The sequence below is a fragment of the Pteronotus mesoamericanus genome, unplaced genomic scaffold, assembly GCF_021234165.1.
Source record: "Pteronotus mesoamericanus isolate MK-2021 breed Mesoamerican mustached bat unplaced genomic scaffold, CSHL_Meso_final scaffold_54, whole genome shotgun sequence".
In the NCBI taxonomy this organism is placed as follows: domain Eukaryota; kingdom Metazoa; phylum Chordata; class Mammalia; order Chiroptera; family Mormoopidae; genus Pteronotus; species Pteronotus mesoamericanus.
The window spans coordinates 30,084,926-30,109,554 of record NW_026555321.1 but is presented as its reverse complement, the minus strand read 5'-3'; the positions used below and the strand labels follow the sequence as shown (position 1 = coordinate 30,109,554).

At 34.7% G+C, this 24,629-nt stretch overlaps 1 protein-coding gene across 2 annotated transcripts in view; it reads left to right on the top strand.

The window, feature by feature from the left end:
- Window positions 1–1,208: 1,208 nt before the first annotated feature.
- Window positions 1,209–24,629, top strand: part of PPARG (peroxisome proliferator activated receptor gamma) — a 141,700-nt gene continuing 118,279 nt past the window's right edge. The window contains exons 1-2 of one of the 2 annotated variants that reach the window (XM_054595377.1): window positions 1,209–1,412; window positions 24,096–24,169. The gene's annotated coding sequence lies outside the window, so the exon portion shown is untranslated. Of the gene's footprint in view, window positions 1,413–2,102; window positions 2,398–24,095; window positions 24,170–24,629 lie in introns of those variants that run through there. The other variant, XM_054595376.1, reaches the window with a different exon arrangement.

Here is a 24,629-nt window from a genome sequence, read left to right as displayed (position 1 = left end):
AAGTTCTTAAAAACAAAGCAGACTGGAACTCTGGAATGTTCAAGAAGTAGGATGCATGCAGTACTTCTATGCCTGAGTGCAGAATGTTGGGCAACGTGAACCCTACTACCTAAATAGCAGGCAAACAGGGCTTTTCAGAGATCGGCAAAATGGTCTCTCAGGTCCCTATAAAGTTGTGGCTCTTAACCTCTTATTTTAGGGCACAACTGGAAAGACATGAATTTATTGATTTGAGTTTTGAATCTTCTCTTAAGTGTCATTGATCCTCACAAAAATTTACTTCAAACTACAACCGAGGACCTTCTGCACTAGAAGGAAAAGAACTAGGCATCCCTAACAAATTAAGATGCTAAAGGAATGAAGAGTATCATGGGCAAGTAGTTGATAAGCGTCTTGACATCAGGGACTCATCTTTGCCTCCCTGAAGAGGGCCAGGCCTACAACAGGATGTTCAGTAAATAAGGTTAGAAGGCAGCACAAAAGGCCTTAAAAGCAGGAGACCAGAGGCTTTCCTATCGGGCATCTGTCAACCCCTTTGGATGGGTCCTGATGGAGGAAGCGGCGGAAGAAGCGGCCCACAATATACCCTGAACATTTATGAGGCAGCATGTCCCCAAAGCGGTTTCTTAAACTTGAAAACTCGAGATTCTCACCGCCCCACCGCCACGTCTCACCCTCCCCCCACTCCATGTGTCCTGGTCCCTCAGTGTAAGAAACACTGTTAAAGAATTAAATTCTGTTAATGAGTTTAAGAAATGCTTTCAATGATTAAAACTAAAACTGTGTTACTGTAAATTGACTAATGATTACCGATGTGAATTACAGATGCACAAGGCAGAGGGTGGGGGGCGCTGAAAGTGTGGGCACCATTGGGATATCAGATAAAAACCAGGTGATCCTAAGTATACTTTAGTATCTTTTGGTAAAGAACGTCATTGAAAAGAACGAGGGCAGGGGGGTGGGTATGGGGAGTCTCACAGGCCACAGTGAGAAGGGCGAGACACACTGGCTTAAGAGGGAGGGCGGGCTCCGGAACCGCACACCGCGGGCTCTACCCTGACGTGACCCGGGGCATCTTTTTGAGCTTCGCACCATTCCGGGCCGCCTCCCAGTGGTGGTTGTGAGGAACAAACGGGGCCGGGCACAGAGTAGGCGCTCAGGAAAGGCAGCCCCGGCGACTAAGGGCCCTACTGTGCGTCCGACGCGGGCGCCGCGGCAGCTCCCTTCCCGCCGGTCTGCCCGCGCGACCGCCGCCCCGCGCCCCCACACCCACCTCTGGCCACGCTTGGCCTCTGGCAGGCGGGGCCGACAGCACTTGGAGCCGGAGCCCGAGCCCGCGCGGAGCCGCCGCCTGGGGCGCTCGGTCAGCCTCAGGGACAACGGAGCGGGGCGCCACGCCGCCACCGCCGCAGGTCAGATTCCGGGTGTCCCGCGGCCGTGGGGCCAGGGGACACGGAGGGAGGGGGCGCACTGAAGGGTCCCGGACCCAAGAGGGTCGGAGCGGAAGACTGGCGGGGGCTGAGGAGACCCGGGAAGAAGTCTCGGTCTCAGAGGGGGCCGGGACTGACTGAGGGGTCGCTAGTAAGGGGTCGTTGTCCGCGGGGATGGGGGCTGACAGGTCCCAGACTGAGGGTCGCACCCTGAAGAGAAGTCCGGGAAGAGCGCGAGCAAACCAAGCGGAGGGCACGGGCTGCACGCGAGGCGCTCCAGCGAGCGGCGGTCCAGACCCAGGATACACGAGCCCGTGCGTCCCGTCCTGCCTTGGGTGGGGGTCCGAGAGAACCTGGGACCTCTGAGTACCCTGCCAAGGCGCGCAAGCGTCCGGGAGAGGCTCGAGGGAAACTTTGGAGGAGAAACGCGGGGACCCGTGCGTGGCGGTCCGGCAGCGGTGGAGTCTGCAGAACCCAGGCGGCGATCGCTGTGTGGTCATAGTGACAGTTAAGCGAGGGGCGCCCTTAAAAGTTACCCAGCCCCGGTGCCTAAGCACTCTGTTGGCCCTGAGCCGAGTGGGGGTCTGGGGGTGTGGGCTGGAGTCCTCAGGGTCGTCGGGGATGGAGAGTGCGGCCCCCTCCCACACCCCGTATTTGGGCAGGGAGCGTTAAGGGTGTTGAGGACTCCCACTTGCGCCCCAAAACTCTTTGTAGCCTGAGATAGGTAGAGGTATGGTGCTTAACGGAAATCATGGGCCCTCAGTGTAGGTAGGGGGTGCAAGGTGGTGTTTAGTCCTGGTACTTTATGCCTTGGTATTTGGGGCGGAGCCTAAGGTAAGGAGGCAGAAACTGGGAGTAACCTATCTGGGGCTTTTATATAAGGTCAGTTAGGTAAAGAAGGGGCCTTTACCTCTGCTGGTGAATCAGAAGGCTGCATTTCTAAATCCTTCTAACTTCCAGTGCTTAGGTGAGTCGGTTCACTGTTAAGTGCATTTTGCTGAAATCTGTTGTTGGTGTGTCCAAAGTCTGCAAGATGACGATGATGGTGATCGTATTATATCGCCATCATATTATTAGTTTGCTTTGCATTTGTTTTGCCGTGAAAATCTAATTCACTAGAGTCTGAGGATAATAGTTGGGAAAATAGTGTCAATTATTTCAACAGAATGAAGTTAAAAAAATAGTAGTCTGTCATGAAGAAGCTAAAGTTTTTCTTCTTTTCCTTTCAAGTTTGGGGACAAAATGTAAAATTAGTTTGTGTGAATTATCATGTGAAAACAAAACCAGGCAAGATGATGAACTGAGTTGTGTGAAACCTATTGCTGGAGAAACTCCATTTTAAAGTACATTATTTTAAGGCCAAGTGCTTTTACCATTCATGAAACAAATTGTAACAGGGGTTCTTGAGGACCTGGGCAGATCTTCCACAGATCTGAGGAGTCCTGTGGTACTCTTCCTGTCTGTAGCTAAGTGATCAATCGCTGACTGAAAGCAGAACCAACCTGGTGGTGCTAAATGATTTAGAAAACTCTTCTGGGATGGAGACTGATGTAGACATTCACGGTGGCTTCTCCCTTAAGGAAATACCTTCCATTCCTATTAAAGTTTTATAGAAAACACTTGTATATGCTACCAGTTAGCATTTGAAGTGGTATTTCAAAAGATCCTGTTCAAATTTTAAAACAATTTTTGTGTTGTCTATTTTCAATAAGATTCACTCTGAAGTTAATACATTCTGAAGTATTATTTAATTTATGAAATTTTAAACTAATGTTTCATTAGCCCAAAATTGAGTTTGTTATAAAACCATCCATTTTTGTCATACTGTGTACTTCACATCATTTTTCTCCTTTATTTAAATTAGATGGTATTTGGTATTTCACTTGCTGATAATTATATTTTAAATTTAAAGATCTTATAATCAACTAGTGACTACTCAGTCTTTTGCAACTCACTGGAAGGAAAAAAAATTGTGATTTAATTTTTTAAATCAAAACTCTTTCATATTTAAGTTTGTTTCTAGTTTTTACAATAACTACTATGAACGCATGGCATCAGTGAAGTATAAAGATTTGCAGAATTCCAGGCTAAGCTTTTTGGACACTTTTTTTCATTCTTTCACATTTAAAAGAATATAATTTTAAAAATTAAAACTGTGATTGGTATTTTTAATAATTAAATACATTATTTTCTTAGAAGAGACTAGTTTTCTTAATGTTAATTTCTTTGTATATTTCAGAAATACATTTAAAAGTAATAAATGATAATTTTAAAAAATCGCAATGTAATTTTCAAAGTCTCTGTGACATTAAAATTATATTATCCCAATGTATTAAAATTTATACAGGAAAAAAGTATGACTTTAAGAATATGCATTAGAAATGTATTATTGCTCATGGCTAATTGATTTAAATTAGTAAGTAATAGCACTATAAACAAATACTTATCTCTCTTTTGTAATTCTCTGAAAATAAGGATGTTTGCCACTAACTTTAATTATCAAGATAACTATGCGTGTGATAGTGGTGTAAGAGGCATTGCTGTGAAAGCATATAAAAGCATTAATAACACACTTCATTTAGTTTTCAAATTGTGAAATGGTCGTTAATAACAGGAGACTTTCATAAAGTAGGAAAAATTGTTAAAATAATACCTTACAAATGTTTTATATATCCTGGTCCATGCTTTTGTTTCTTTTATAAAATTTACAAATACCCATTGGATAGTGGGTGTTCTGTTGAATTCGCTGTCATTTGCATTAGGAAATATACTATGTCATAAGGTGTGGCAAATATACTGGAACAAGTTTTTGATCTCATAGAATTTCACTAAATAAATATTAGTCGAAAAGGATTTTTTTGAATCAATAATCAAGAAAACTTGTTACCAGTCTATAAGCATAAATATGTGACTCCCACCTTAAAAATTGTTAAACTGAATTTATAATTTGCTTTTCTTATTTTTTTTCCTAGCAGATCACCACATTAGGGTAGTTGACCTCGAGCTATTCTTTTTCACCCTTTTCTCCCTCGTAAGGCTGAAAAGCAACAAAAAGGGCAGCGATTTAAAATGTTTACAAAGTTCCTTCAAAACTAATCTGACTCCACAAAAATACAATAAGATCTGTGAAAAACCATGTTGTAAGCATAGATAGACCCAGTGTATCATACTTCAGTTAGTTTCATAGCATTCTATATTAAAAAAATGTTAAATTGAAGATTATTTGTAATCTTCCTGAGGTTTTCTTATTAACTCTTTGTATTTTATCACAATACAGAGGTAGATTTGGGAGAGTTATATGACTTATGTTTTAAGGCTTATTTAATAAAAACATCAAGTTTTAATTTTTATTTACCTAAAATACTTAAGTAGGTTCTTGGAAGGAAATCAGCACCGATACAATAGGCCATATTTTGGGGAAAACTTTTGCATATATTAAGAAAAAAAAACCCTATCACCAGTAATAGTATATGCTTAAGTTCTTTTTTAGTTTAAAGACCAGGTTTATATAATCTTAATACTTTTTTCCAACAATCAATGGAAATCAATTTCTTAATAGTGATCATTTAATTCAGAATATGAATATCTACATTTGTAACCATTTCAATTATTACAGCGGGGCAAGTCACTTACTCTTTCTAACTCTCCATTTTCTCATATGTGAAATGGAAAAAGCATTGAAGTTATTGTACCATGCTTTTTTTGTGTATTATTTAAGGCTTGATCAGCAAGCCTGTGTATAGTGAGTGATATGACTTTGGCCCCAAATTAATTGAGCTGACATTTTTAAAGAGAATCTTCATGGTTACCTATGTTATCGCTAAATAACTCTTACATATGTTAATAGTTCACCCTAGTACTGATTTTGAGATTATGTTAAGAATAATCTGAAGATAACACTTGCCATGAGGTGATCAGTTTATAAAATGTTTCTGGAAATATTTTGTCATTGTTCAGTTTAAAATTCTTATCATTCCCTGATTACTTTGGATAAAAATTGGCCTAATAATTATTTTTGTTTTATTGATATTATCTTTGTGAGTCTTATAGTAGATACAATATGGATCCTCTTGTGTCACTACTGTATGTCTAATGCATCTAGAAAGTGCATTTTGTGTTTTTTAAAAATAAAGTTCTATTCTTTATATATATTTATGGTGCAGTCTCTGAATGTATTGTAAGTTACCCAGGAGCAAGTCTGTTGTGTAATGACGGCTATAATCTTTCGGATCAAAAGTCAGTTTAGTGTCGTAGCCTAAAGAACTAAATTACTTGTGCTTATTGTAAAAACTGGGTTTCTTTCTATTTATTATACCTTTCTAACAAGGTATAATAAAAAAGTAGGATTTTAGTGGCTTGAAAAGCGAAAATGCCTCCTAATAACCCAACAATTTACTAGTAGGGAATAATTGGGAAAGTATATAATTAACTGTGCATCATCCAAATACTAAATTTTAAATTCTCCTTATGAATTGTTAAGTAATACATTTTATTGTAAAGTGTCCCCTGTTCATGAAAGTACGAGACTTGGTTCCAGGCCTGAACCCCACTATGTTCCTGGAATATAAAGCTACAAAGCCCAAGTAGAGACATAGCTAAAAGGAAGGAGAAGCAAAAGGCAAATAAAGGCTTATTAGGCCAGTGCCTGTAGGTAAGTGTTCCATTTTTTCTGTGGCTTCCCCTTTGGGGGTGGGAAGTGGAGAGTGACATTAACTTCCACTCTCTAAATAGTATAGTTTGAACTTTCTCAGGATCATTGCTTTACCTTCTTCTATTCCAGTGACTAGGCCATTTGCATCTTGAAAAATCTTTTTTGGGACAGAGTGCAATGAGTTTCCTTTTCCTACTATGATTTCCCAGATATAAAGGAAAGAAATGAAGCCATCAATTCATGCAACATAAATCAATTTATACAGAGACTTGAAACCTTGTAGTCAGGATTTAAACTAGATCATATAATAATAGTTTAGTTCAATTGGATTCAGTGTCTGTTTAGGAAACATTTTTTATTTCACTGCATTGATTTTAGAAAATAAATTCGTTGTTAGTTTTAACTGATTAAAAAAACCACTTTAATCTGTGGACTCTTCTAGGAGAATTATATTATTAAGATTTATAGAGACAAATTTTCTGACCTTCTGAGAAGAGTTCGGATTAGTATAAACCTGTGGTGAGAAGTCCTTCACAGTTTACCACAGATAGACAGACAGATATAAAGGAGGTAGAAAAATAGGGAAATACCCTGAGTAGGAGTGTAAGAGATTTCTGCATTCTCAATTCCCACAATCAGCAGACTGCATAGTTACTGTGCTTAGGCCTAAAATATAAGGTTGGTTTCTAAGAATTTACCCAGTTCTTTGATGACATTATAGAATTTAGGACAGTTTGACATGCTAAAATTGCCACTTAACATTTATTCTCTCCGGCTCTACAAGTGCCTCCAGGAAAGTGAATGGAAGAAGGATAATCTTATTCTGTATGTTTAAGGAGCAAATTTTCCTTTATAGTGAAGACAGTGGGGAAATACGTGTCGGACTGCCAGTGTGGTGATGAAATGCTGGCATGAACCCCTTAATCTTGACCCCACCCCACTGGCTGTCATTCTACCTCTAAAACTCCCTTTTGTCATTTGAAAATTTGGAGTCCACTTTCAAAATGCTAATATGTCTAGCAAGGTTAGTTTTTTAAATCAGCAGCAGCAAAAATTTGAGAGGTTAGTTCCTAGTTTCCTTGCTATATGAAAACAAAGCCTTTAAAGGGACAGAAAACACATTTGAAAGAGGAGATCAGGAGAAGGAAAAATAAAATCAAAGTAATTCATGTTCCATTTTCTCCATAAACCTGCCTTCATGAAAAGAATATGAAATAACCATTTAAAATAGTGATAGGAAAGGATGTATGCTCCCATACATGCCTTTATTTTCCTCTTGAAAATCAATGCAAACTGTAATTCCTTGTTGAACCATTTTTTCCTTCAAAGAAAGCAAATTGTTGTTCCCAAACATCCATTTACCTAGGAAATGTTATCAAAATTAAGACTACGAGTTAGTCATTGATTAATGTAATCAAATATCTGAATATTACCTCTCGCTTTGTCTTTTATTTTCTCTGCAGTGTTAGACAAATTATCTAGTCTTTTCATGAATTAGTTCTTCCCAATTTTTAAAGTAGTTTTCTTTTAAATTGAAATGAGAGGAATCTTTCAATCTCATCAGAAAAAAGTACACTGAAGAAGTAGGAATAATGCTTAAGGATTTGACAGAGCTACAGATCATAAAATATCATACATGCTTTATTTTTTGCCAAAAATAGTTACGGCAAGCCAACACATCTCTGTTAGAAATAGCTTAGTAGCTACCTCAAAAGCAAATTCATCAATTCTGTGAGTCAGCTGATAGGTAGTGTTTAACAGCTAGGTATTGCTTACTAGTCACTTCCTTTTCTACAGGATTGCTGAAGTCTGAATCTAAAGCATAGAATCTCAAAATCTTACCTTACGAAATGCTGTTCTTCTCTGTCAGTTGAAAATTATTTATATAAGTAAGTTTTTCATGGATAATAGAAAAGTATTTATATAAGTTCTTTCTCGTTTTATATAGTGGATAGAGTTTATGAAAGAGAAAACGTTTGAATGGTGTATATATAAATGAAGACAATAATTTAACAAATTATTTGCATGTGTCACTAAAATCCAGAAGACTGAAGAAATACCCAGGCATTTGCCAATGTAGGATTACTACATGTTTTCCTAAAGCATTTGGAACTAATCAGGAAAAAAACCTGGCTTTATTTAAAGGCATATAATATATTTTTAAACTTTGTTTTCAAGAAGGTCTAAATTGTTGACTTTTAGGGACTAGAGGAGTACAATGTCTACAAATATATAGATTATCAGTTCCTTGAAACAGGTATTGACTGGGTTTTGTTTCTCTACCTTCAGCATATAGCACATATAAACACTCAATAAATATTTTAATACAATACTGAAATAATCTAAGGCAGTGTTTCTCAAAGTATGGTTCTTGGACCAGCAGTATCAGAATTACCTGAAAACTTGGTAGAAATACAAATTCTTGGGCCCCACCTCAGACCTACTGATTCAGAAACTGTGGGGATGTATTTTAACAAGTGCTCCAGGGAATTCTGATGTATACTGTTTCAGAACCCCTCACCCAAGATGATTCTGGCATACAGTCTGATAGCCTGGAGCCCATTGGTTAGTTCACTTAGTTTGATTTTTTCTTTTTGTTAAAAGATTTTATTTATTTGAAGGGAATGGAGGGGGAGAGAGAAGGAAAAGCATCAGTGCAAGAGATGTTGATTGGTTGCCTCTTGCATGTCTCCAACTGGGGACTCGGCCAGCAACCCAGGCACGTAGCCCTGACTAGGCATAGAATTGGCAACCTTTTGGTTTGCATGCCAGCACTCAGTCCACTGAGCTACATCAGCCAGGGCTAATTTGAATTATTTTTAGTAGGCCTTATCCTGGCCTATAGTTAAGTTCTTTGCCATATTTTGCCCAGTGGTAGAATCTCTTGGGATCATCCTGTGACATTACCTTTATTGGTTGGACATTTTATTACTCAAATAAGCTCAGTGTTATTGTCAATTGCTTGTGTTAAGAGTGTATGGCAGTTTTTAAGTTATAATTTTTTTAATCAGTACTTTTTAATGGAAACAACTTGATGAAAAATCCATCACAGAATTTTGAGACCCATTAAAACAAAGTTTAAAGAGGGGAAAAAAAAAAAGCTAGATGGCTCACTTCTTAGTCTGTCACTGGTTCTTCTCACCTTAGAATGGTTACTAGGATCCTGACTCTCCAAGTTAAAACAGTACAATTTCAAACACTGGGTTTTATCAGATCATAGAGGATGCTTCACCCCTAAGGATTCACATTAAACAGACTTAAAAAATAATGGATTTGTAAACCCTAATTCCCACTTAATATTAGTAGAAAATATACCCTCCCTAGTAATTATCAATAGGTTTTTTTTAATGATAAAATTCCATTATTCTGTAATTCAAGAGACTCATACTTTTGTATATCCCTGATGTCTCTATGATATAGTTCAGGCTGTTTAGAAAGCAATTGGATAATATATCACATATTCTGATGCTATACTCCAACTCCTGGTACCTTTTCAAAAGAGAAGGAGAATATTAGGAAAAGCCATGTACACAAAAACAGTCATTGTTATAGGAACCAATATTTGGAAGTAACTTGAATATTCAACAGCAGGGGAATGGTTAAGTAAATCATGGTGTAATCACTAGGTGAAATGTTATACAGCTATCAATGACAATTTAGAAAACTATAGAAAATCTGAAAAATACTAAGTTTAAAAAAGTAGCATTAAAAATGTATGTGCCAGAATGATTGCAATTTTATATAAACATATATATATGAAAACGTCTGGAAGGAATATACAAATATTATGACAGTTATATTAAAATAGTAAGGTTAAGGAGAGCTTTTTGAGTTGTTTGTAAATTTTTCTTTTTTTCAAAGTTTAGCCAGTAATATAAAATTACTTCTATAATTAAAAACATACATTCATAGCCTTTTTTTAGTGTCTATGATCAGTAAGAATCAAGACAAAGAGTAAATTAAACATTGAGATCCTCTAGCTATTTTATTTTTTTAAAGCCATTGAAGATAATGTAAGGCACCACATTAATTCTTTTCTGTTATGTAATTTTATTTCATAATTCTATTTCACATATTGGGTTCCCTTACTCTTTGCTTTATCAGCCTCTACTTGAGAGAGAAAAATTATCCCATTTCTGTTACAGCCTCTTAGTTTTGTTCAGCCATTTATAAGGTTTGATTTTGTTGATTTTTGGGGGCCTGTCTTCTCTTTCATCTTTAGCATACAGTGACAAACAAACTAAAAACAGTTTCCGTAGTTATTTTTTTAAAGCCACCTTCACTTAAGTTTTTTAAGAAAATTATGTATATATGTTACATTTTTTTCTAAAACTATTATTTTGTAATAGAAGTTGCTTTATTACCTTCTAGAAGTTAGGAATTTGAAATTTTCCTTTTTTTAAATTTATTTAATATTTTCAATTACAATTGACATTCAGTATTATTTCATATTATTTTCAGGGGAGGTTTCTCCTAAAATGAAATAACCTCATGATAGAGTTATTTGGCTTTCTAATTTGACAGAATGCTGAAATTGTAATTATAAATAGCTGATGCAGAAGCATGTGAAAGTAAACTTTGACTACAAATGGACATTATGAGACCTTGATATAATTTTTATAATGATTTTAAAAATCAAAAGATTTAAAATAGCGAGTAGAGGTTCCCCCAAATTTAGTCAGATGTCTGAGTGAACATTGTAAAAGATATATCTATATGTATATAATATATACACACATGCACACATGTATATAACACACACAGAAATAGCCTTTGAATTAATTAATTTTTCCTTTTTTGTGTTGCATTGTTTTAGAAGTCCCAAAGGGAAAATTAAGTGGTTTTGCCTTTGACCCAGATCACAGATTACATTTTTCTTGTCACTTTATTTAGGACTTTATTTTTTTTAAACAACTTGTATCAGCCTGATGACTTTAGAATAAACTTTACCTAAATGAAAACAAAGTTCTAAAAGGTTTTTAGAAATTTCATATCAGGGATACTAACCACTTCTCTCCTTTCTGCGTCACCCGTTTCCGATGATTTAATTCTTAATATAGCCCAAAGAAAACCCAAACTAACAAAACTCAGTTTATAGCTCTTAGAATTTGTTTGTGGGTAACACAAACTTGATATGATTATACCTCAAAGAGCAAATCTGAGAAGATCCTTTTTAATGAAGTTTTATTTATTCAACAAATATTTATTAAGCTCCTAGTTTGTGCCAAAAGTTGTTTTAGAGAAGAAGAATAAAGCAATGAAGAAGACAGACAAATTCCATCTCTCCTGGAGTTTATGATTATTGTTATCTAGATTTAACAAGAACATTAGTGGGAAAGATAGTGACTAAGAGGAGGCCATAGTCTGGGCCGTGCCTTGTATCGAGGCAGCTTTGCTAGTCTAACATGGCGTCAGTGTCTGTTTTTGAATTAGATATGCCATAGGGAAAAAGCTGTATCCTTGAATATTTTTCCTAGATCTCATTATTACTTATTATTTTTGGTTATATGTGTGTATTATGTATTGTATATTATATATTATTTATTTATTATATTATTTTATTTCTCTCTGTAATAAAGTTATTAACAATGGAAGTAGGAATGCATCCACTATGTATTTAAGTGGTGAACTCTCCAAGTCAATTTAGTACATAATTTTATTTAAAAGAAATTATTTGCACAAGAATTTAACACAAAGGTTACGGATACTATTCCCATTAAAACATTTTTTAAAATTCTTTCTTCCCTGGGAAATAAAGCTAACTACTTTCCTTTAATAGCCCATTAAGAACTTCTCCATATTTAGAATATAATATTGAGGGAGGGAGATGGGGGAAGGGGGCAGGGGAAGTTGTAGGGGGTAGATGGAGACAAATGTATTTGAAAAAATAAATAAATTTTTTAAAAAAAGGAGACCAAGATCCTATTTCAAATGACCCTCCTTTGGTCAAATTAATTTCATAGCTATTTCCAACTTCTGTATTATAGTAAAATTATCTAACTTCCACTTCAGTTCTGTTTTTAAATTGACAGAAAATATTTTGACCACTTAGAATAAATTCTGAACATGAAACTTTTAAGGAAAAAGATAAGTAAAATAAATTTGGAAGTAATTTATATGACATTAAATGGAATTGATTTTCATATATAGAGTGACATGCAACATTAGAATACATCTTACTGCAGATGTAACCAAAACTTTCAAATTTTATGAATTTCACCACAATTTGTTCGATTCCACAAACTCCATATACATTTATTGAATGACCACTCACTTCTCAGCACTGAATATCCTTATATGGGAAACAATATCTGCCCACCTGGAAACACAGCTTTACAGGTAGTGAGAGAGGTGCTTTTCAGTGTTGAGACGATGTAACACTGGGTAGGTGAACCAGCAGCTAGCACTTGACGGGCAAATGACTACAGCTCAGTAAAAGGTAAGAAAATACTAAGTGATTGAGCCCAGCATGTTGACATGGTTGTTTCTTTGGCCATTCACATGATTCATGCTGTGTATTCCACTTTGCCTTCTGGAATGCCCTTTGATCATTGACAAATCACAATACATACACACAATTAATTTGTTTTTTATTATGCACACACAGTTTTTAAATGTCAGGTTGATTACTTTTGTCATACAACATATATATGAAATATGTAGACTGGCCACCAGCTTTTAAATTCAGAAAATGCAAACTAATTTTAATCTTAACTGAAGTAAAACGGAAGGCAGCTCTATTGTGAAATGTAATCTAATGTGGTTATTACATGTTATTCACTGTCATGTCTTATAATTTTTATGTATAAGTTCTGTATACCTGGAAAAATTGTTCATTCCTAACAGATAGGAATGACTGTTGTACTGCACCTGCATACCTTCCCTAATTCACAGTCTATAACATGGGGAACTGGGTGTATGTATTATAAGTCCTCTGTAAGTATTTTTAAATTTTATCTGATTTTGAGAACAACTTTTCCTTTTTCAATATCACTTGTAAAAGATTCTCAGTGCTACTGTTCTCCACATTTTTAAAGGAATTCCCTAAGCTACTCTTTAAAAATTTAATTTCCATTTTATGGAATATTTTTGTGATACATAATGATATGAAATTAATGCCAGAAGACATTTCCAGTTTGCTATTCTAAAGTGGCAAAATGGGATATGACAGGGAAAAAAATGTTAATTATAGACTTCAGTTTTTTGTGTTATATCTTTTAGTTGTTTTGGTCAGAAGAACAGGTTTTAAATGGCCTAAGGGCCAGAGAACTGTTTTACATTCTTGTTTTGAGGCTTCCAATGGCAACTGTAACAAATTCTGGTCAGTATTACTGCTGGTGAAAAGTTCACGGTAATATACAATATGAAATGTTATTTAGACTTATTACTTGTGCATCAAATACAACTATTTGCCTTTCAAACTTTTTGTTAAGTGTTAGATAAAACATTATCAAGTTTTGGCCTTAACTTGCTTATAATATATCAAAATTTTAGCCCTGGCTGGTATGACTTAGTGGACTGAGAGCCAGCCTGTGAACCAAAGGGTCAGTAGTTTGATTTCCAGTTGCGGCACATGCCTGGGTTACGGGCCAGGTCCCCAGTAGGGGATGTGTGAGAGGCAACCATACATTGATGTTTCTCTTCCTCTCTTTCTCCTTCCCTTCCCCTCTCTCTAAAAATAAATAAATCCTTATAAAAAAATTTTTAATTGATCAGCTATTTCAAATATGAATCATAGGTATTATCATCATAATTATTTAACAGAATATCCTTTTACAAGATAGATATGGGTTTATGAGCAATTTTAAATCAAAATACCAAAGAAACTAATTTACATATAAAAGCAAAGCAAATAAACAAGTCTTTCTTTAATGTAGCCTTGTGACATCTCTGAACACCCACATTTAGTAGGCCTTCATCTGTGGATGTAGAACAAAAGTAGGAGTCTATTAACAAAAGATCAATGCTGGGAGTTTGCACCCTCTGCACCCTTGGGCACCCTGCCATTATCCTCCTGCAACCACACCTGTTCATAGCCTGCCAGGGTAGTGATTTTTCAACCAATGTGCCGACTGAATTTTTAAAACACGCAATACCCGACTATTTAGTCAGGGGCAGTGACCCTTTTCTCTTAGATTGTCAAGTAAAAAAAAAAACAAACAAACAAAGAACAACAGCCAATACAACAGTAGCCATCTGATATGAATGCCCTGTCTTGAACTATAAATATATAGGTCATAAAATACAATTGCATCTTATTGGTCATGTCTTATAATAAGGTTGTGTCTGATTGGTTAATTCTTAGTATCAGGAACCCTTATGTACAAGTATAGGCACCTGATTTTTTTAAAAAACTCACTTTGGAGCAAAAAGGATAGGTAAATAGTGTTCTTTTTTGGTGTGCCATAGAATTTTAGTAATTCATTTATGTGTGTCATGAGATGAAAAGGGTTGAAAATCGTCGTGCTAGAGCGAAGAAGTGCCCTACTAGACACAATACTTAGAAAAGCAAAGCGATAGAGAGGATAGAGCATGACAGATGGAAGGATAAAAAACTGAGACAACTTTGAAGTTCTCATTGATGATCCAGACTTCAGTCCCCTTAACTTATTATTCATTCATATATGACCACACACTGTAAATCGCACACATGATCAAGTAGGTTACAGACACAAAAGGAGACACCAAAGCCCCTAGAACTAGTAGTTTATAATCTACATAAATCCAAGTGAAGTAAAGCTAATTGTTGTAACCAACAATTCAAAGCAGTATATGATTAAGGACTAAAATAAGTAAGGCAGAAAACAAATGCTACAAAAATTCAGAGAATGGCAAGATCAATGTGGCATAGAGAGTATACCCACGAAAAACCTTGCAGAGAAGGGGGGTATTGAACTCAACTTCAAAAGTTCAGGGATAGAGTAGCCTTATTTTAAAAAACTAAAAAAAATATAGAAAAAAGAACAAAGAAGTGAATCAAAATACAATCCCATTAATATGAGATATCCAGAATTGGTAAATCAAAAGATAAAAACGCAGATTAGTGGTTAACAGGGTCTGGGGCAGGGGGAAGAAGAATGACAGCTTAATGGGTACAGGATTTCCTTTTGAGGTGATTAAAATGTTTTGGAACTACATAGAAGTGATCGTTGTACAGCTTTAAGAATATACTAAATGCCACTGACTTGTATGCTTTAAAATAGTGAATTTTATGTTCTGTGAATTTTACCTAAAAATAAAAATTAAAAATTCACGTCTTGAGATAGATTAAGAGAAGGGGGAAAGAATACCCAGTGTAAGAAAACAAAGCCTGGACTAATGAATATGCATGGATTTGGGGGTGGGGGAGACTTTGCAGAGATCAATCCATTTGACATGGAGAATACATGTATATGAGTTAGTGAGAAATATGGTTGGAGATGTAGATTTTAGGCAAGATGGGAAAGGGTCTGGAATGCAGGCAAAGCAGTGTGGATTTTGTCTTATGAGGAGTGGTGAGATTCCACGTCTTGAGGAGTGAGATGATTTAGTCAGAAGATTAATTTGGAAGTAATGTGCAGAGAAAACAGTAATAGGAAGCTATCGCAAAATCTGGACATAACATGAGGAGGGCCTGTAGGAATGAAGAGGAAGGAAAATATGAAAAATGTTCTAAAGCAGTAAGTGATACTCCAACTGTTGTCTATGGACTGATGTTGCTCACAAACTCTTAGCTGCTGACTTGACACAAGATAAGTACACATTTGAGGATAAGCATTTAAAAACCTTTATTTTTTAAGGACGTTCAGGCACGTGATTTTGCATTATAAAAGTATCCACAATGTATTGACAAGAAAAAAAGAAAAGAAAAAAATTCCTTCACCTCAGTTAGAGCACCAAAGCCCTAAAGGATGAATTGACTGGACTCAGTGACTAAGTCATGTAGGGCAGTCATCAGCCATTTACTCATTTTTATGGCATGCTTACTGTGTGCTATCAATGCATATTGTGCTGGCCTGGGATGATAGCAGTATGCAAGACAAACTAGTCCCTTCCCTCATAGAACTTCCTGTGTCATAGATAGTCCTTTATCAAAGGATTGCTAGATATTAAAAGAAGGCATACTTCAGCTCAGTATAAGAAAAGAATTCAAATAACCACAGGTGTCCAGCAGTGGGAAAGTGAGAGCTTCATCAATAGACATATTTATGCCAGAGTCTGACCATCTGTAAGAAAGCAAGCTTGCTTTGGTAAGAGAAACAAACTAGGTGACTTATAAGGTCTCTCCCAACCCAAAGGTACTGTGATTCTCTATTCTATAATAATAGCTTTGTAGAACATATTTCATAATTAACTGTACTGGAGCACCAATGAATGAATATTAAGTGTCTGACCATTTTCATCTATACTTGTAATTACATTTCCCTAAATTTGAATGCAAATTCCCTTTTAAACATATCTGTACAGTTCCACAGTTCTTTTTAAGGAAAGTACTATTTTTAATGCCTTTTCAACCATCATTTATTTCCAATTTTAATATTTATAGTAAGTTCCTCTTCCACGTGATATTTTTCACAAGTAATGCAAATTTCCGCAGAAGTGAGTTACGAAAAGCATAGTCACATTGCTGATCTTTAAGTCATTTGTTCTTGCTCCTGTAATGTCATGGTTGATCAAGACCAGGCATGACTACCCATTTTAGGAACATCTTTGTGATTCCATTTTGATGTTAGTGAAAGTTTAAATAACTTTTATTATTCAACTTATTTCGCTTAGTTATTACAACCTTGAAACTGTTACTGTCAACATTCAGCAAGTAGAATTATCACAGATTATTTGCACTTCAGAGAAGGACTTAGGCTCCTATAGGAGTGATATTCTCACTGTACTTGAGTGGAATTCTTAAATAAAGTACATTATTTTCATAAGGATTATTTTAGTGATTATGTTATCAGGTGAAGAAAAAGCTTAGCTAAAGGAGAAATACTCATTTCACTTTAAGTCTAGTAAAATATTTTGTTAAAATAGCCCACTTTTATTATGTACTATTAAAAAAGCTTATAGTTTTTATTAGAATATGTGTAAAATTTTGAATTGTGCCTTGAAATATGCCTGGTATATAATAGGTACTTCATAAACACTTATTGAATATTGTTCATTGAATGTGGGGTGATGGTGGACAGAGCTTTTAGAGCAAAACATAGTTTCCTGAAAGTAGCATATAGGTGTAATTACTAAGTACATGTAACTTTTTGGCTAAATAATTTTGGTGGCTTATTAATGTCTGCACAATATTTAAAGTACTAATGACTCTGATGCTCATTTCCAAATGAATAAATTAGCTTAAATATCAAAATTTACTATATCTGGATTTCTGAGCCTCTCCTTTCTATCTTCTTCCTTTCTTTTTCTCTCCTTCCTTCCCCATACCCCTTTATTTTGCTCCATCTCTACTTTTTTTCTCTCCTTCTCCTACCTTTTTTTCATTCCTGGTGTTTCCCATATTCAAGTCTCTCTTTTTGTTCTTTTTCTATCTCTGTTTCTCTCCTTGTGATGACTCTCTTCATTTTTGTTTCCCAATTCCCAGCATCTCTCCTTTGGTTAGGCCTCTCTAACTGTAGTGTGAAAGTGAAGTGTATTTTTATCTGCTAATCAAGTGATGAAAATAGGGTTTTTTTTCCCTTTGTTGAGATATAATTGACACATACAATTGTAAGATATTTAAGGTGTACATTGTGGTGATTTGATATATATATATAGTGAAAAGATTTCCTCCATGTGATTAATTAACATATCCATTGCCTCACATATTTATCTCTCTCTCTTTTTTTTAATGAAAACATTTATGTTCTATTCTCTTAGCAAAGTTAAGTTATACAATATAGTGTTACAATTATAATCACTGAACTTTAATAGGTATATTTTTATTCTGAATTTAATGTGAACAAAATATTTATGCTGCTCTTCCTGAGACTAAGTAAAAGCAGTTATAACTTATAAATGAATTTTGATTGATTTTTTAAAAGAAGTATTGAATAATCAATCTTCAGATTAGGAGAAGGGGGTCAATATACCTTAATTCGTGAATCCTGCTAAAGCATAGTGGCTTGTTGAAATAACTCCTAATTGTCTTTAACCACCTTAATTTCTATTTTTTTCTCAAACAGTAGACATATCTTATGATCCTTTAGCATCTAATTAAACTTTTATATATGCAGTTACACAAGAGCTGGAATATTTGGCCAGTTTGTTCATTCTTTATTCCTAGCACCTAGAACACTGCTAACAAATATGAAATGCTCAACAAATAAGTGTTGCCTTTTATTTCAAATCTGCAAGTGCATTCTACTTGCTAATCCTAAATAGCTATCATGACTTTTTAGAGTAACATTAATCATTAGGATAACTTAGTTTGTGATGGGTTTATAAATGTAACCACACAATTTCATGTTTAGAGAATGCTTTCCTTTCATCTAGTCTATGCTTTAGTCTTAGCAAAAAGTCATTTAACTGTCCTTCTAAATGACTCTTTTTTTAATTATCTCAAGCACCAAAAAATTAATCTAGCTACTGATAGTAATAGTTAATATGTATTAAACACTTATTCTGTATCAGGAGCTATTTTAAGCACATTACATACATTATCTCATTGTATTCTTCCAATACTCATATAGGGTATACACTATTGTCTATATTTTGCAGATGAACAAACAAGTATAGAGAGAGAAAAATAAGCTGGCAAGTGATAAAAGTAGGATTTGAACCCAAAAAACCTGAATTTATTACCATGTCCTGCATTCCTTAACAAGGATCTAATTTTCCAGTATTTAACTTGCCAGAGAATATGTCTATACCACTCCCACCTCTCCACACTTAACAATTAGATCTACACAAGAATAACCATATTCAGGTGTAATCATGGATTAGATCTAAACTTTCAGTTGTTCTGGTTCACTGCAAATCAGTTTTTGTGTCATGTAAGTGGTGAACAACTTGAAAATACTTATTTTTGGCAAGATAAATTAGATCACCAGATCTTCCATTTATATTCAACAACTCTACCATCACTTGAAACCAACCACTGTTGCAGGAGGCGGGTAGGAGAGTGTGTGGGAGTAGAGGAGTGTATAAGGGGGATAAAAGGTAATGGAAAAAAAATCAATTAAAAAAAGCCCTCATAGACACACACACATGCGTGTGTGCACGCACACACTCACACAAAACCAACCACTGTTAAGAGATTCTTTATTTTTATTTTTCTTTCTCTCTTAAATTACTCTTAAACTAAATAAAGACATTTTATTTGTCATCCCAGGATATAGAGGTAAGTTTAACAGCAAATGTTGTATGACCATTGTAAAAATATAGGGAAAGCAGTAATTGGTCCATTATGAGTCTGGCCTATAATGGAATCAATCAGCAATTTTTAGGAGGGGAGGGCAGTGACAGATCCATGTATTTAGTTTGATGGGACAAAAATTAGTCACTCGGAAGTGTTCATATACTTTTACTTTCTCCCACTCTACCAAAGAGAACTTTCATTTGACAGTACAACACCACCTTCCCCTACCTTTAGAAAAGTTGGTTTTAGTATAGGAGAATGAATGGAAAGGGACTGGATATGAAAAGCTGAAGGGAATTTAAGTTGATATACATAATAAAATGCTGGAAAGGAAGAGGGAGAGATTGTGAAATTACTGGGTTGAGAATGGAGAAAGTATTTAGTTGGGAGGGTGTATGGTGAAGGAGACACTGTGGAGGGTATAGTGTATGAAAAAAAAATTGAAGGGAAGAGGGGATACATGGGGGGAAAGGAGATAAAGGAAGGGTTGCTTGTGGTTATAAAATGAATCTCCTTTAATGTATTTTGAAAGACTGGAGTAGAGAACAGAATTTCTTTTAATCTTGCAAGGAACAAGGAGTGTTCCAATTTAGTGTTGAATTGTGCTTTCTTTACTTCTTCACAGGAAGGAGTCAGTTTGGATGACACTGAGTTTGAGGTTCCAGAAGAACCTCAGATAGGGGTGTTTATGGAAATACAGAATAAGAACTCTTAAGAGAAGGCTTATGGTTAGAAATGAAGATTTGAGAGCTACTATCAAGTAGATGTGTTTTTGAGTAACAGTGAGGCCAAGAAGGAACTTGCAGAACATATGCAATTGAAGGTCTCAGAAAGAAGAGGTACCAAGAAAAGAGACAAAAATAGTAGTCCTGTTTTAGGATAAGAATTCAGAGAAACTGGTCTCTGGGAAGCTCAGGGAGGAAATAGTTTTAACAGTAGAAGTTGGATGAAATGTCAGATGCTCAGAGGCAGAGACAGCGATGTGCTGCAGCCAACTCAGAATGGCTTGTGGAAGTGAATTGTGAAATTTTCAGAATTTTTGTCAGCTGATTGTTATCCACAGTCATTATTAAAAATTAAGTTGTATATACTTGCAATTTAACAAGGGCATCACTTCCTAATTATTGAACAGTGTTGCGGTGTTCATGGTGATTTTATCTGTATGATAGAAGTACTGTGTACTGTCGTGTGCTACTACTGCACCCGCTCTTCCCCGCTCTGCTCTCAGTGACATGACATTGATAACCTGAATCAGTCACGGTGGGAGTATTTACACCACAGATGTTGGCAAACACTACAATTCAGAGTATTTTTCCCTACAAGGGGAGCCATTATTCAATATTTACCAGTGCACCATTAGATAAATAGAATGAAAATCAAGGAAAGTCTAAAGGCTTTAGCAAAAAGGAGATAATTTGTTACTTTTGCTTGAGTTTCTGTAAAAAGATAGGTGGCAAATCACAGTGAAGTATGCTGAGGAGTGAAATGACAGAAAGTGAAGGGTTCAAATAAGTTTGAGAAGGAGTGAGTGAAACAGTTAAGTAGATTGTTACTTTTGATACTGTTTTATTTTTAAAATTAAGGCTTACAGACTAAAACAATGTTAATTACTTTATCAGTCTCCAAAAATAAACAACATAGACAAATGTATTTTATGGAAAATCTTAAGGAACTAGTTATCTATATAGAACACATTTTGGGAAATGCCACTTTTGTATTTCACAATTAAGTTTGAAATAAATATTCATTTTATTGAAGTCTTAGTTTTTTAAAGAAATATTATCAAGGCTCTCTGTTGAATTTTGAGTGTTATTTTACATTTTTGAGACAGTTGTATATTTTCTTTTAAAATTTGACCTAGTGCTCTGACACATTATTTTAGTAGGCTTTCTAATATTAAATCATCTTTGCCTTTCTGAGATAAATCCAACTTGATTATAGTTGTTTATTCTTTTAGTATATTGTTAAATTTGTTGATCAGCATTTTATTTATGATTTTAACTTAATGTTAATACATGGTATTGGTATTTTTCTCTTTGTTCTTATTAGTTTGTAATATCAATATTATGCTACTTTGAAAAATTAATTTGGTCACTATATTTTTTCCTACTCAGAAATGGTTAATATGGCAAGAAAATTATCTTTTTCCTTGAAAATTTGAAAAAATAATTATAAAATTATTTGGACCCAGAGCTTTTGGGGGAAGTAATTCTTTGATAAGTTTTCAGGTGTTTCCTTTTGTTAGTTTTTTTATTTCTTACATCAATTGTTACCATTTATACCATTTTCAACAAATTTGAGTAAATTGCCCTTTTGCTGCATTATTATCTGCTTAGATTCTAGTAAAAATCCTATTGAGATATAAAAATGTTGGAAGAGTAGATTGGAACAGCCTCTATCTAATATGTGTTCTGTTGAAATGTGAAGGTCTTGTCTGCGGTCTTAATAGACTCATTCTCTTACAGGAATGAGTAGAGGAAGGATTTATAATCTAATTAATATAAACCAATCTGAATTTAACTGACCAGATGAAGAACACAAAAAAATATAAAATCCTTGAACTTTATTGCCCCAGAATGGATCTTGTTTCTGTCCTATATTAAAATAAATACTACATTTTATAACACAGTTTTATATTATTTTAGTATACCTATAAAATAAATAATATAATAAATATTAATATAATTTATTTATATATTAATAACTGTGTGATTAAATATGTTAAAATTAACACAATTATATTTTAATATTAATATAATAAATAATAATAAACAATAAAGTTTATAGTATATTTATATATAAAATAAAATATATCTGCCCTGGCCAAGTAATTCAGTTGGTTGGAGTGTCATCCTGAATACCAACAGGTTGCAGGTTCCATCCCAAGTCAGGGTGAGTGAGGGAGGCAGCCAACAAATGTTTCTTTCTCATATGGATGTTTCTCGCTCTGTCTTTCTCTTTCTAGAAAAAGTCAACAAAATGTATCCTCAGGTGAGGATTAAAAATATATAGATAATATATAAAATATGGAAATAAAATTTGTCTGAAAACTATACTTTTTATAGTATAATGCAGTACTGAATGAATACAGACGAGAGATTACATATCTTAGTCATGAGACAGAGTTTTGGTAAAGGTTATAGAATTCTGTCTACTTCTGAAAGCTGCAGAAGCCAGCTAGTTTTCTATTTGATTCAACTCTTAGGGCTACAAACTAGGAATAAATAGAAGTTTCCAAAACTCTTTACTTTCTTCCTTCTTTACTTTCATTACTTCTTAATGAATTCATATGCATTTCAAAGGGAAATTGGGGCAAGTGTTGAGAAAAGCTATTTTGACAATCTTAACCTGGAGTCAGCATTCTTTAATTTTTCAGATAGATATTTTGTTCCAAAAAATTCTTTTTAATCTTCTTTCCTATTCTTTGCATATATTTAAGCCCTTTTTAGTTGACTTATATATAAAAAACATCAAAGATGTCATCCATTATAGTTAAAGTTGTTTCCCATGTGTTATACATGTTATATATAATGAACATTTTTGGTGTGGATACGGCTTTCGTTTTGACAACAAATTATATAGTGCATATATAAATTGCTATAATACAGGTCAGCAGACAGAAAATATACAGGTCTAAAACATTGACAAATTAGCTCTTTCTATAGAAGAGTATGTCCCATTCTGAAAACAAATTGTTACTTTATTACTGACATTGAGTCTATATTAAAAGGTTTTCCATTCCAAACAAAAGTACTAAACAATGCCAGAGAAACAAATAATCAAACTAAATACATTGGCTATAGTTTATGTTTTTTCATATTAGAAATGCAAAATGGGAAAACATTTTTATATTCATGATCTACTACTTTTATGTCATGCATGGATAACAGAATAGTTTTTACAAGTTTCAATTTGAAAGGTGCAGAATTAAAAAAAAGAAAAAAATTTAGAATTTTTTGTGGGTTAGACTGTTCAGAACAGTGAGTCTGGATATGGGGTCTATTAAGGCCCGGATGATAAAAGACTTTTGACAATAGATGCTGTTTTGTCTTCGGGGAATGTACAGCTATTCTAGGATCCCTGAGCCCCTCATAAGAGTCAAGGATATGCACCCTAAGACCTTTGGCACTTTTACTCAGATAATATGTTCTCTGGGTCTTCCTTTTAAAAATATGCTTCACATGGAATATGCTGCATCTACTGTCCCTAAGTGGTTATGACACATCACTGTATTTTACCTTAGGCTTAAAAGATGTGTGCCATCTAGAATGAGGTTATATCTCAATAAATGTTATTTTTGCTGAGCATCCCTTTTATCAAAATATGCCTTTTGAGGTTATTAATCCTTTTACAATAAGTTTTTCTTATGTCTGTACAATAATGTAGGTTTCATTATTAATATGATGTAAAAGATGGATGAGATAAACGACCTTAACTCATGATCAATGACGGAACGCATAAAGTAGGTGAAATCAATCTAATAAATGTATCTATGGGAAGATTCCACTGTTAGTAGCCTATTGGTTATTTCTAGAGAGTACAAAACCAAACTCAGGGAAAGCAAACATTCAGAATGAAATCCAACAGAAAAAAATAAATTTATTTATGCTCGTATACTTTGGAAGCCATGGTTGTCTAAGAATGTTGAATATGTATGTATTTTTAAAAATCTTCTTTCTTTTTCATTGTTTAGATTTGAAAAAGGCCAGTTCTCTACCACAGATATACAAGAAGGCCATTTTCTCAAACAAGAGTCACCCTTTAACGGTAGGGAAATTCAGAATTTATTACACTAAATGTTTTTTAAAGTTATCTTTTTTTAAAGAACATGCAACTATTTCATAGTATTGTATTGTACAGTTTCAAAAAGAGCTTTTATTTTGACTATCAGAATACTTTCTACTGCATAATCGACCAGTCAGCTGAGGGAAAACACAGTAATGTATTTGTCTAAGACAAAACAAAGATAGGGAAATGACCTAGAAGTTGAGAAATAACTCATATCCTTAGAAATAAGTCTCAAGTACAAGTATATTATTTTAGGCTCCTGATACTTATAATTAAATGGGGATGAAAATTAAAATATCTTGCCTGGTTCCCTGTAAGCCATGCAACCATGATTCATGGTAATAAAGGAGAAAGTAACTTCAATGTCCAATATTCGTGTTCTGGCTCCCAACGGCCAAAGCTGGAATAATTTGAACAATAAAGTAAATAAATTTAGTAC